Below are 14,852 nucleotides of genomic sequence, written 5' to 3' on the forward strand. Positions count from 1 at the left end.
ATGGGCTTCTGGGAAGGCTGCCAGACTACTTTAGAGGTTTCTCGGATGTAAACAAGAAGACGTCCAACATGGTGTGAAGCCAAACACATGCATCAGTGAGAGGGTAAGTAATCATGATTTAGTTGAAATTTTTGCCATTTCTGTGACTTAAAACATTGCACTGCAAAACAACGCATGACTTGCGTTGTTTTGCAGTGCAGTTATTCATTTCTGTGGGACTACTTTAGATGTAGTGATCACTTCTTGGTGATGAGGCCAGAGAGCAGATGCGCACAGAATATTAAAAATCTTAATAGTGGTTTGGCCCAACCAAGAGAGACTCTGATAATTTGATTTGTTAACTGCATTGTTTTCATATACATTTTCAAGACAATGATGACTTCTACAAGACAATCACTGTGAATAAGATGAACACTTCTAAAACAGTAAAAAGCTATGTTATTTGTAGATTTTGTAGACTCAGCATTTTGGTCATGTGTTTATACACTTTATGTTCATGGTATAGCATTAAAGGGTATTATTTGGATTGTCTAATTAATAATGATTGTTTCATCATAAAATAAATTTTCTTATGTCAACGCCCTTTTGGCAGCCAAAGCTGACACAGGCTTTATTTCAAGTGGCTCCATAGCTGTTTCCTTTACTACTCCCATGGTCTAGACATGTGCCAAATGTTATGCTTCTATGTACAAACCCGCCTCATATTATGGAAACAGGAAGAGTAAAATGGCGCGATGCCGCCCCTAGTGGTCAGAGTGAGGATTACAGGAAAACGCGCGCGCGCGCTCTCAGTATGTGGCGGTAATGCAGCTATGTTACTTTGCCAACCGCCATTAAAATCCAACGAAGAAGAAGTGTTTCTTTTTGTCATCAGAGGCTAAAGCTAGTTAGCTGGAGACGCTGGAAACTCTTCCCTGAACAGATCAAACTTCACTCTGTGATCATTGAATATGTTTTTGAAGAGCTCCAGAAGCACAAAGGTCGACAGTAAACCGGAAGAAGAAGAAGAAAAGGCGAAGTTAGCGCGAAAAGGTGGAACAGCTGAGAAGGTTGTTGAAACAGCGGCTAACTGCTGCTAATGCCGAGATATTTGAGTTGGTAGAAACAAAAAACATCGCAGAGCAGCAAGAAGAAACTAGTCAACGTCCTGGATGCTGTTTTCAAGCCTGAAGTTCGCTGATCCAGAGCAGGTTTGTCCACTAAACTTTATTTCAGACCAACTCCACCACTTCCAAATTATATACAAATAATTCATGTTTATGAGCTCAATGATACGAATATTTCATGAGGTCAAAGCTGGAACATAACGTTCAACGAGGTGAAGTATCAGGTCAGAACGTCCACAAGCAAAAAATCCACACCCAAAACGTCCACACTCTAGTGATGGCAATTTCGAAACCTCATGAACCAATGAGCCACTGCAACACAACTGGCTTACGTAAAATCGACACACTGCTTTGACGCGTTTGATACAGTTTGAAGGGTGACATCTGCTGGATTGTTTTGAGAATTACCTTGAGCGAGTGCCCTGACAAATGTTTGCATTAATTCATGACTGATGTGGTTTGTTCTTGAATAATAATAATAAAAATGTCATATGTATTATTGTCTTTTTAATGTAATAAATAGTCCCTACAGATGCACACATAATGGTTATGAAAGCCTTTATTGTAAACTATATGTAGATTTGTGTTATCATTCCTCAAACTATATTTGGATAAAATGTGACAGGAAAAGTGAGAAAGGCATGTGCTTCTGCAACTGGTGCTTATGTTACTGTAATTAGTAAATTAGAATACAGGGAATAGGAGACAGTGATTGTGCAACTTTCAACAATTTATATTCAAAAAAATAATTTCAACAGTGCTGGACTTTAATCGGCTCCTCTTTTGCCTCACCACCTCTCCAGCTTTGGAGAAGACCCGCTGGCATATTTTTTGCCATTCTCTGTAAATTGGGATAGACTGCGACTCGTGTCCCCCAGTATTTGAGCGGGTCTTCTCCTCTGGAGGTGGGCATATGTTGGGTCAAACCTCTGTAGTAAAACCCTGAAGGCTTTGCTTTCCACTATTTTTGAACAGTTGTGCGTCTTCCACAACATAGTCCACCAGTGCCTCATACAAATCAGCTTGTCTACCTTTAATGGAAATACAGTATAACATGCTGAGCTATTTTTGTTTATGTAGGGATGGGTATCGAGAACCGGTTCCTTTCGGGTATCGTTAAGAAATGATTCGATCCACCGACATCAATAAGCTTTGCGCTTAACGATTCTGTTATCGGTCCTTCAGAGTGGCCGTTGTTTTGGCGGGTGTTTGTCAGGAAAATGGTCATTTCTCTACATTGATTACAGACCCTGCAGCGGGTCCTTAATCAACTTTTCTGCAGCGCGGCTTTGCTTTGAACCTTGAACCAATCGAAGCGTGGTTCGCAGATTGAAGCAATGCTTCGGTCGATTGCTTCGTTTATTTCTTTCTTTCGCTTAATTTCCCCCCGCTAAAACCCTAAAGAGCATACGTCTGTGAGTATTATTTACCTTTTCTATGTTAAACCGACCTGTTATGGTCTTCTGAAACAGTTGATTGATGTATTTTATAACTTAAAAACGGGAGTGATGCTAACGCGTTAGCATGTCTATAGCATTTTCAATGTTAAAAGTTAGCATTTAGCAATTGCAGCTGTCATCACGTTCGGGTGCATTTGTTTTCAAATTGTAATATTCCTTAAATTTATGTTTGCTTATATATTAATAATCTAATGATTATTATATACAATTTTAGAGAAAGAGACAAAAAGAACCTGAATAGAAACACAACAGAAAATGCATAATAGCAATGAACATAAATAAATACAGAAATAAGTGTTTCCTGTGAACACCCAGTGACTCGCACACCTCCATTTCATCCCTGTCTTATTTAAGTTTAATGACAGTTTGTTTCGGTCAAACCATATTTTCAGTTTAATTTCTTCAGTGATTTCCTCCAGAACTATCTGCCAAACTAGAAAACTGCTGCATCCTAGTAAGAGCAGAATACTCCTGGAATGAATCCGAATAAGGAAAGTTGTTTTTTCTTTTCTCATCTAAATGGATGCTGCACTCACTCCAGTTTATCGTCTGGAATAGTCCCAGATTGCATTTCAGAGCTTCTAGAATTCAAACATTTTCGTGCAGGTGGTGTTGGGGGGTAATTTTGGGTTTGAGTTGTGATTCACTTTTGTGCGGATTAAAGTTACTAACTGGGACTCCTGTCTTGTTGCGAGAAAGAAACGAGTATCATCCTCCGTTCTGTTCACACAGCTCCAAACATTGCGCGGCTCTCTGACAAGTCAAGATAGAACGATAGAATTCAGTCTGAATTAATAACTTCAAAGCGAAACACAGTTTTGTTTATTTTTATTTATGTCCAGAGATGAAGGATACAGTGACTAATCTCATATTTATTTACTTTAAGACTCAAGGAAATACATAGAAAACCTGTAAAGCCTACTTTTAGTACAAAATTCACGAGGTATCGATAAGGGAATCGATAAGGAATCGGATCGATAAGCAGAATCGATAATGGCATCGATATCGATAAAACCTTATCAATACCCATCCCTATTTATGAGTATGTTTTAATCTTAGATAAAGAATAAAATACAGGTTACATGGCCTGATTCCTGCTCCAGGAGCAGCAGCCATTGATGTCTCGGGATGTTTGGACCTCAGGTGTCACCGCATTGAAGACGTATTGTTACTGTATCTCAACTCTTGAGCACAAATCAAGCACTTGACCTTTTTGGGGCTTATTAGATTAAAGTGCTCCCAAGCAATTGATCGTGCTCTTTTTGGAACTGGCTCCTCCATGTCCCTTCCTCACCACTACTCACTCTCTCGCACACACACACGCACCTTTCACTTCAACAAAATCACAGCTCTTCAGTCGCTCAGCTCAGTCTCTGATCTACCTATAATATATATTCTAACCTATAACCTATGTTGATGTACTGTGTGAATAAATGTTGCATATGAATGGATGCCTGTTGTGTATGGTGTGTGTCTCTATGTTAGATCCTATGTATATGTATTAAATGAACTTTAAACTAGACCTAAATATAGACTAATGCTTTCCTTGGCTCCGATTCACGTGGTAATTGGCAATAACAGTGTCGCTAGCAATCTCCTCCTCTCAATAACCCACGGTTTGAGCTGCAATTCAGATCTCATTTAAATACTTGGCGGGTTGTATTGACACGCCCAGATTATTTGAATTTTCCGCAAAGCTCGACGCGTGGTGTGACGTAACGAGGCCTCGCTTGCAGTGGTCACGTGATGGGGCGTGCTCGAAACGCTGCTCACTGACACTTCTGGTTCAAAAAGCTCGATGCTGTGTCGAGCAGACTAACTCGAGCTTAACATCACTACCACACTCTACTATAGTAATTATATTATATTAAATATGTTCTCTAAGCATTTTCCCCACAGAAAAATACACAGACAACTGTAACTTATACATGTATTTGCCCTCGCACATTGGAAAAAAAATGGCTAATTTCAACTTTCAATAAATACAGTGTGACTGGTAGTGCCACTTGGTGAAAAGTCTCTGAGGAAATTATTCAAATATTTACCATTAGGATACAGACTAGTACACACTAACACAATAGTACACATAAACGTACTATTCAGCCAAAATCCTTTCTCTTGGGATTCTAATATCACAATACAGCAAACATATACACAAATATACAGAGTATTTCATACAACCCCTTCGAGGGTCAGCCTGTATAACCTAGTGAGAAAATCCATAAAATCAACACAAAATCCTTATAACCTAAAAATCGCACCAAAATCAGTTTTATTACAGTACACACAACCGCATAGCGGTATCACATAACTGGGTTTTTGTCCACATATTATGAGTTGCCACAATGACATTAAAGTCAGGGTCATTAGTATTTCCTCCACAGTTGAATGTCAAACAATAAAGATCTAGTATTCATGCGTCAAGCTGAATTTTATAGAACTGAATGTGTCAAATTTAGTTATTTTTATACAGAAACAGGAACTGTGTGTCACTAATGGAAATACATTAATAAAATCATGAAAAATAAATCAAATATAATGAACAAAATAAAACATACCTCAGAACTTCATCAAGTGTATTGAAAATCGCCTCGCCAGTGCCAATTTTGCAGACTGGCATGTCAATGATCCTCGACTTCACCCCTGTGTTTATTAGGGATGGGTATCGATAAGATTTTATCGATAGTTATCAATTCCGCTTATCGATCGGATTCCTTATCGATACCTCTTGTGAATTTTTTGTGTACTAAAAGTAGGCTTTACAGGTTTTCAAATTCTTTTTATTTACTTTTCCTCAAACAAGAGCTGAAAGCTACAGTAGTTAGCAACAAAAGTGTTATTTCTCTGTTTTAATGAATGGTTTTATTTTTTTGCTTTTACAAAGAAATAGAAATTTCTTACAAATACCTAAAGAAAGAGAGAGTACTGTACAGTTCAAATTCAAAACGATGAAAACGAGTGTTTACAGTACTGTAGTTTACATACATGGTATAGTGACATCACAATGATATTGCTGTACTATCCACTGTGTGGTGGCTGAGGTTTGAGTGGACCCTTTGTCCACACTCTAAGGGCCCCTTCACACAAACAACAAATAAGGACAAATCAAGGTGAATCACAGCGGAACAGCTCGTATGAGCAAACCACAAAAACATCGACCTGATGGGCAGGCGCGCACAATCCTGCTGCAACGGTATCATGCACACAGTGGTGTTGTGGGAGCAGGAACACAGTGCAAGCAACTGGGCCCTGAAAAATGAACCACTGTCTCAATGAGAAAAAGTGATGTAACTTGATTTTCTCAAGTTATTTTACTGTAACTTCACTGTGAAAAGTTATTTCAACTTGTGTAACTAGAGAAGTCTTGTGGCATTATGAAATAACTAAATTGAAATAACAAAAAATATATGCAAATTGTTACATACATTTTTCTCATTGAGACAGCATCTTTTTTTTTTTTTTTAGAGTGCAGCTTCCTCATTGTGAGGCCGTGGGTCATCACATGGTCCACCAAAATTGCTTGAAATTCATCTGAAATATTTCCCCTTCTTGCTTTTCTTTGTCTTTGTCCTTGTCCATGTATCTCTTTGTCTTCCTTGTCTTCTTCCTCTTTCTCTGGGTCTTATCGCCTCCATGATTACAGATTTGACAAAATGTCTTACCTGAGCTCTATTTGTAGTGCCAAAGGTCAGACTGATTGGTGGTGAGTTTTCTGTGAGTGTTTTCAGATGTGTGCATAAGTATTTCCAATTGCTGATGTGTTTTGCAAGTTTTTTCCCAATGATAGTAAGGTATTTTATCTTTGAGTTCAGTGTCTAATGTAGGAAACTGTGTGTAATGTTCTGCAACAACTGTGTTGAGGAATTGCAAGCAAAGTGCAAAGCAGAAAATGTGTTTAAGGCATTGTAACATTGTGTTTTATCTTTTGTTACAAGACGTTTTGGATTTGAAGTTTTAGTACAGTGATCCACTGTTGATTTTGCAAGTTTTCCCACCTACAAAGAATGGAGAGGTCTGTAATTTTTATCATAGGTACACTTCAGCTGTGAGAGACAGAATCTAAAGACAAAATTCAGAAAATCACATTGTATGATTTTTAAATAATTAATTTGCATTTTATTGCATGAAATAAGTATTTGATCACCTACCAACCAGCAAGAATTCTGTCTCTCACAGACCTGTTAGTTTTTCTTTAAGAAGCCCTCCTATTCTACACTCTTTACCTGTATTAATTGCACCTGTATAAAAGACACCTATCCACACGCTCAATCAATCACACTCCAACCTATCCACAATGTTCAAGACCAAAGAGCTGTCTCAGGACACCAGGGACAAAATTGTAGACCTGCACAAGGCTGGGATGGGCTACAGAACAACAGGCAAGCAGCTTGGTTAGAAGACAACTGTTGGCGTAATTATTAGAAAATGGAAGAAACACAAGATGACTGTCAATCTTCCTCTGTCTCGGGCTACATGTAACATCTCACCTCATGGGGTAAGAATGATTCTGAGAAAGCCCAGAACTACATGGGAGGACCTGGTCAATGACCTGAAGAGAGCTGGGACCACAGTCGCAAAGATTACATTAGTAACACACGATGCTGTCATGGTTTAAAATCTTGCAAGACACGCAAGGTCCCCCTGCTCATCCAGCACATGTCCAGGCCCATTTGAAGTTCACCAGTGACCATCTGGATGATCCAGAGGAAGCATGGGAGAAGGGTCATGTGGTCAGATGAAACCAAAATAAAGCTTTTTGGTATCAACTCCACTTGCTGTGTTTGGAGGATGAGAACAACCCCAAGAACACTGTCCCAACCGTGAAGCATGGAGGTGGAAACACCATTTTTGGGGTGCTTTTCTGCAAAGGGAACAGGACTATTGCACCATAAAGAAGGGAGAATGGATGGGGTCATGTATCCTGAGATTTTGGCAAACAACCTCTTTCCCTCAGTAAGAGTATTGAAGATGGGTCATGGCTGGGTCTTCAAGCATGGCAATGACCCCAAAACACACAGCCAGGGCAACTAAGGAAGGGCTCCGTAAGAAACATTTCAAGGTCCTGTAGTGGCCAAGCCAGTCTCCAGACCTGAACTCAATAGAAAATCTTTGGAGGGAGCTGAAACTCCAAACCTGAAAGATCTGGAGAAGATCTATATGGAGGAGTGGACCAAAATCTCTGCTGCGTGTGCAAACTTGGTCAAGAACTACAAGAAGCAACTGACCTCTGGAACTGCAAACAAAGGTTTCTGTACCAAATATTAAGGTCTGTTTTTCTTTTGGCTGAAATACTTCCATCCATCCATCTTCTACCGCTTAGTCCAATTAAGGGTCACGGGGGGCTGGAGCCTATCCCAGCAGTCAAAGAGCGTGAGGCGGGGTACACCCAGGACAGGACGCTAGTCTGTCGCAGGGCCACAAATAGACAAACAAACACAGACACACCCACACACACACCTACGGACAATTTTTAAAGATCCCAATCCACCTAACCCGCATGTCTTTGGATGTGGGAGGAAACCGGAGCACCCGGAGGAAACCCACGCAAACATGGGGAGAACATGCAAGCTCCACACAGAAAGGCCACGGGAATTGAACCCACAACCCTCTCGCTGTGAGGCAACAGTGCTAACCACTAAGCCACCGTGCTGCCCGGCTCAAATACTTATTTCATGCAATAAAATACAAATTAATGAATTTAAAATTCATACAGTGTGATTTTCTGAATCACAGTTGAAGTGTACCTATGATAAAAATGACAGACCTCTCCATTCTTTGTAGGTGGGGAAAATCTGCAAAATCAACAGTGGATCAAATACTTATTTGCCTCACTGTATAAGCATTTGCTTTTTGGGTGTAAGCAGTTGGCAAAAACTGTAATTTAGAAACAACAGAAAAGGGACTTACATTTTGGTGTTCCACTGCTGTAAAGTCCAACACGAACTGTAAATAGGAGGCCAAATTGTGATGCGTAGTCCGGTGATGCTGTGCACTGACTTCATACTTCCAAAAAAAAAAAAAAAAGACTTGTGCAGTTCCTCAGTCCAGCGAAAAATCACATCAGGTTTTCATCTGAACAGCTCTTCATGCCTCCAGACGGCTTACAGCGGAGTGGATTTTTGTGTGTGTGTATTAGAAGAACTAGCACCGTTAGCTCAATCAAATCGTCGTCTCGCTTGTGTCTGTGCACGCATGCGGGACGGCGCTTGTGCACGTGTGTACTTCCAAAAAAAAAAAAGACTGTGTACCTCCTCAGTACAGTGAAAAATATTACGGCAGAAATTAGTCCAGCTTTTCATTCTAACTTCCTCCTAGCACAGCTCTTCGTGCCTGCAGACAGCTTACAGCGCAGTGAATTTGTTTTGTGTGCATGTGTGTGGGTGGGTGCGTGCATGTGCGCAGAGTGCAATGGTACCAAACGTATGGAACCAAATTGTACTCTAAATGCAATGGAACACAAATGGGATGAATAATCCATGTCACGTGACATACAAAGCACCAATCAAATGATGTTCCAGCTATGATGATCATATTAGTTCACATACATTATCTAATCCATGGGAGGGAATGACAATGTTTCTGTGTTACGAGGTTTATCATGACAGCCGGTTCAGATGTGCGCACTGCAGCTCTGAGACACATTGACCCACAGTGATGCACAGTGCTCTCTGTTTGACTGCGCAATGTCCATGGCTGGTTCACAAGATGAATGCACGTCCCAGACATTGCACATGACAATATTTCTTTTGCGCTCCCTGAACAGGATCCATTGGACATATGGCTCATCCATGCCACAATCGGGACATGGTGGCAGGATTTGCTGTGTCTGATCATGGCGAATTAACCTTGAACACAATTGGACTGTTTCCAATGCTGTTTTGATGCCATCGGCATTTAGAACGCAGACTGCGATCAGTCAGTACTTCGACTGCCATTCAACATTTCCCCATTTGAATGCAGCTTGACAGAGGTGTGCATGTTCGCTATTAGAATTTGTGAAATGTAAAACAAATCCTGGTGTACATTTCCACTTTATCAGTTCCGTCAGTGCAAAAACTTGCTGTCTTCAGGTCAAACTCACCACTCTGATACTTTATTTTAATGTGTTGTTCAAACATTTGTTGTTAATTTGTTTCTTTGCAGGCATGCAGCCATTGTTGGTGATTAAAGATGAAATTCTCCCTGAACACCAGGAATGGAATCTGAGTGTTGACCAGGAGGACATTAAAGAAGAAGAGGAGCTTTGGATAAGTCAGCAGGGAGAGCAGCTTCAGCAGCTGGAGGAGGCAGATCTCACCAAGTTTGGTTTCACTGCCGTCCCTGTGAAGAGTGAAAATGATGATAAAAAACCAGAGTCATCACAGCTTCATCAAAGCCGAAGTGATGAGAGCACAGAGGCTGAGCCTGTAGCCAGCAGCTCATCTGTATACAGAACACTGACAGCAGAAGCTGATGGAGGACCACAACCAGCCAGCAACTCAGGTCCAGTCAGTCATTTACAACCAGATACCAGTGGCAGGAGTTCAGACAGTTCTGGAACTGAGACTGGTGACAGTTACAACTGGAAACAGACCAGAGAACTTCAGTCAAGTTTTAACTGTCCAACAAAGACCAAGATTGTTTGTTCAGGCAACACTGATGGGAAACAGTTTAAAGGCTCTAAGTATGGAAAAGAATCTGGACACATGAACAACTCAGAGCAACACAATGAGAGGCAAGCAAGAAGAAAACCATTTAGCTGTTCTGATCAGAGTAAAAGACAGAAACAGAAGAGCACTCTGAACAAACACATTAGAATTCAGACAGGACAAAAACCATTTGTCTGTTCTGAATGTGGTCGAGGATTTGGGCGAAAGAGCCACCTGAAAAAACACATGATAATTCATACAGGAGAAAAAGCATTTATTTGTTGTGAGTGTGGTCAGAGATTTGGGCGAAAGAGCACTCTGAAGGCACACATGATAATTCATACAGGACAAAAAGCATTCGTTTGTTCTGAGTGTGGTCGAAGATTTTGGCGAAAGAGCAACTTGAATGAACACATGATAATTCATACAGGGCAAAAAGCATTCATCTGTTCTAAATGTGGTCAAAGATTTGGGCTAAAGAGTGCTCTGAGCACACACCTGTTAATGCATACAGGGCAAAAAGCATTCGTTTGTTCTGAGTGTGGTCGAAGATTTTGGCGAAAGAGCAACCTGAATGAACACATGATAATTCATACAGGGCAAAAAGCATTTGTCTGTTCTGAGTGTGGTCAAAGATTTGGGTTAAAGAGCAACCTGAACAGACACATGTTAATTCATACAGGACGAGAAGCATTTGTCTGTTCTGAGTGTTTTCGAGTATTTGGGCTAAAAAGCAACCTGAACAGACACATGATAATTCATAGAGGACACACAAACAAAATAACCAGACCGTAAGAATGACCTATGAACAACGTGGTCATTGAAAGAAATCGATACAGGGATTAAAGTTCTCAGTCGCTTTGACCGATTTCCTTCAACTGGGCTCAGATCCAACTCTAGCCATTTTGGTGCCCTAGGCCTCAGGTTTTCTGTGGCGACTCCGTGTGCAAGCAAGGGACTTACTTTTATAGGTGAGAATATGATTTAGATTATAGATTGATGACAGCTGTGGGATTAGGTGGGATTTGAACCGGGAATCTTCCGCACTGAAACCAAGGGCACTAACCACTTGGCCACCACCCCTGCATATAATGAAAAATAAGTAAATAAATACCCCCCGCCCCCGGAAGTAATGCTCTTTTGTTTATATATGTAAAAAGGAAAATATGTAAACTGTATAAAAGTCTATCTACAGTAGTGGAAAGTTGAACAAGTTGACCCTTGTGTAACCCTTGGTTAACCTCTACCTGGCTCCGGCTGCCACCCTGGGACAGCTCCATGTGTTACTGAACCACAAGACAAAATATCACATCGGCCAGAAATGAAATTAATGGTGATGATTTTGTCTGCTGTCGCCTGCAAACAACAAAGTCACTCACTCATCTTCAACTGCTTAGTCCAATTAAGGGTAATTGGGGGGGACTGCTGGAGCCTATCCCAACAGTCATAGGGTGTGAGACGGCATACACCGTAGACAAGGCACCAGACTGTCACAGGACCACCAATCCACCTAACATGGCTGCCTTTGGATGTGGGAGGAAGCCGGAGCACCCAGAGAGAACCCACGCAAACACAGGGGCAAACTCCACAAAGAAAGGCCACAGGTGAGAATTGAGCCCATGACCTTCTGGCTATAAGGCAACAGTGCTAACCACTGAGCCATCGTGCTGCCCCAGTCACAGTTATGACAGATTTGCTGCTTTCTGTGTTGACAAACTTCAGATAAACTCAAGAAACCCTTTTAAAAAGGACAGAATCAGCTGTTTTTTTTCCACTTGTGTGGAAGCTGTAACATTATTTTAACTCACCAATTTGTAGCTGTTGAGCAAAATGTCAGACTATCTTCTCTGGTGTTTGCTTGTCTTGTTTTTCTTGATGTCACATTGTTCAAACATAAAGACATTCGATATCTTGTTGGCCATAATATCAGGTGAATTCCTTTATTAATGTGACAGTATAGAATAAATGTTTCTGTGTAGGCTCTCAGTTGTCCAGGTGGTTTCCATAGTAGAGAAGCTTGAATCTTCGACTGGACTGGGTTGCTTGACGTGAGGACATTTCGCTTCAAATCGCCGAAGCTTCCTCAGCTAAAATTCTTGCTCTGGTGGTCTGACTTCTGTCTTGACTCTTGTAGAGAAGAATAATCAAGAAGTCACAAAAGCTGGAGTTTTAAACCTAACCAGACGTCTCCTACCGAGAGGCAGACTGCTATAGGCTGGTGACTAAACAATAGCTCTAATTAGCACCTATTGTGCTCTAGTTAGCACCCTCTTAATGACAGGGCAGCTGTCCCTCTCCTGATGGCTCCCTTGACGACTCTGCTGATGACGTGAATGACTCATTACCATGAACAAAAGACTGAAACTGCTTTGACCTGAGTACCCCATTGTAAACAGGGGATAAAGCGTGTCTCAGACCCCCTCCCCGGTTAAGGCTGGTTTCAAACGTTTCACAAAGAATGCCTCCTTGACCCCTTTCTCAAACCATTTCTTCTCTCTGGCTAATATGTTAACTTCTTGTCCTCAAACGTGTGGTTAGTGTCTTTAAGGGGAGATGAACTGCAGACTGAGGTCCACTGGCACCCTCTCTGCGGTGCTGGTATAGCCTTTTGTGTAAAGGTTGCTTAGTCTCACCTATATAGTGTTCGTTACCGTTTTCCTGACATCTGATAGAATACACTACATTGCTCTGTTTGTAACTAGGGATCCTGTCCTTAGGGTGAACTAATTTCTGTCTCAAGGTGGTTTAAACTGGTTTAAAGTAAACTGGGATTTTGTGCTGTCTGAAGATCCTCTGTAGTTTTTCCCCTACTCCTGCTAAATAAGGGAGAGACACTCCTGTTCTTCTTGTCTCCGTCTCCTGTCTATCTGGTCTCTTTGTTCTCTGGGACTTCTGCACTTTGTCCAGGGACCATCGTGGGATACCACATACTGTGAGGGCTTTCCGGACAAGTCTGTGTTCTTTAGCCCTTCCCTCTGCAGTTGTGGGCACCTGTAGGGCTCTGTGTTGAAGCGTCCTGATCACCCCGAGCTTGTGTTCAAGGGGGTGGTTTGAGCCAAAGAGCAGATATTGGTCAGTGTGAGTTGGTTTTCTGTAAACCCCTGTCTGGAGCTGCCTGTTCTCTCCCGTCGTAACATCACAGTCCAGAAGGCTAAATGGTTGTTTCTGGCATCCTCACGTGTGAACTTGATATTGGCGTCCACCAAGTTGATGTGTTCTGTAAAGTCCTCAACTTCCTGTTGCTTGATTTTAACCCATGTGTCATCAACATATCTGAACCAGTGACTGGGAGAGATGCCCGTGAAAGACATCAAGGCTGTCTTCTCTACTCGCTCCATGTACAGATTGGCCACAATGGGGGATACCGGAGACCCCATTGCACAGCCATGAATCTGCCTGTAGTAATTCCCCCTAAACAGGAAATACGTGGTGTTAAGACGGATCTCCAAGAGCTGGCAGATGTGGTCTGGTGTGAGTTTGGTCCTTTCAAGTAGTTTAGTCACCAGCCTATAGCAGTCTGCCTCTCGATAGGAGGGGTCTGGTTAGGTTTAAAACTCCAGCTTTTGTGACTTCTTGATTATTCTTCTCTACAAGAGTCAAGACAGAAGTCAGACCACCAGAGCAAGAATTTTAGCTGAGGAAGCTTCTGCGATTTGAAGCGAAACGTCCTCGCGTCAAGCAACCCAGTCCAGTAGAAGATTCAAGCTTCTCTACTATAGAATAAATGAAAATTTTCACACAATTAACAGATCTTTACACTCAAGAAGTAAAACACCTGTCCTATAAGGACAGACTCAGCTTCATACTTTTTGGAAAACATTACACACAGTGATTTGTAAAACTTTACACACATTTTAACACCTGAGACACAGATAAGGATTGTGAGGTTACTTCCTTCTCATTACAAAGCACCGGCTTGCCAATGACCACACTAATGAACTGTAATGAATTGTATCATCCACCAGGTGTGGTGGATGAGACACGTGCTTAACTGAAAATACAGCACTCAGGTATGTAGGTGATATTTACAGTATTATTGTTGTTGCTTTAGTTTTTCTTCGGAGTTGCTGTAAGTGTAAGTGCTTCATGAAGTAATTTTTGTCTCCAGATTTTTGTCTACACTTGACAGTAGTAAGAAAAACTACTGTTCTGATTTTCATTGTTGATTGATTTGTTACTGTAACTGAGTTTGGTAAGAAATATTTACAGTCTGTAGCATCAGTATTGTGCAGTACTTGGTTTACAGTATTTGTGTACATTCTCTGTATACCTCAAAGTAATCATGAAGAATGTTGTGGGTTTGTCTCTTTTGTCATCTAAATTATGTCTGGCAAAAAAAAAAAAAAAAAGTCTAGCACATGCTATTTCCTAAAACAGGGCTTTTTCCAAATGTGTTTTGTGTTGATCACAGTTGTGTGTAACTGAAATAATTTCTGATCATTTGAAGACTTAGTGAGATGAAGACAAAACAGCATTTTTATAAATATGTGTATATGTTCTGACTGAAGTGTCATTTTGCAAACAATGTAGGAGTTCTGCAAATCGAGTGTGGTCTTTGGATAATTGTGTGAATACTTTTAAAAAGCAATTTTCAAAATTGCGTGTAAATGATTGAAAAAAGCTGTAAAACTCACACAGTCATCTTCAACTGCTTTGTC

The sequence above is a fragment of the Thalassophryne amazonica genome, chromosome 18, assembly GCF_902500255.1.
Source record: "Thalassophryne amazonica chromosome 18, fThaAma1.1, whole genome shotgun sequence".
NCBI classification, from domain to species: Eukaryota; Metazoa; Chordata; class Actinopteri; order Batrachoidiformes; family Batrachoididae; genus Thalassophryne; species Thalassophryne amazonica.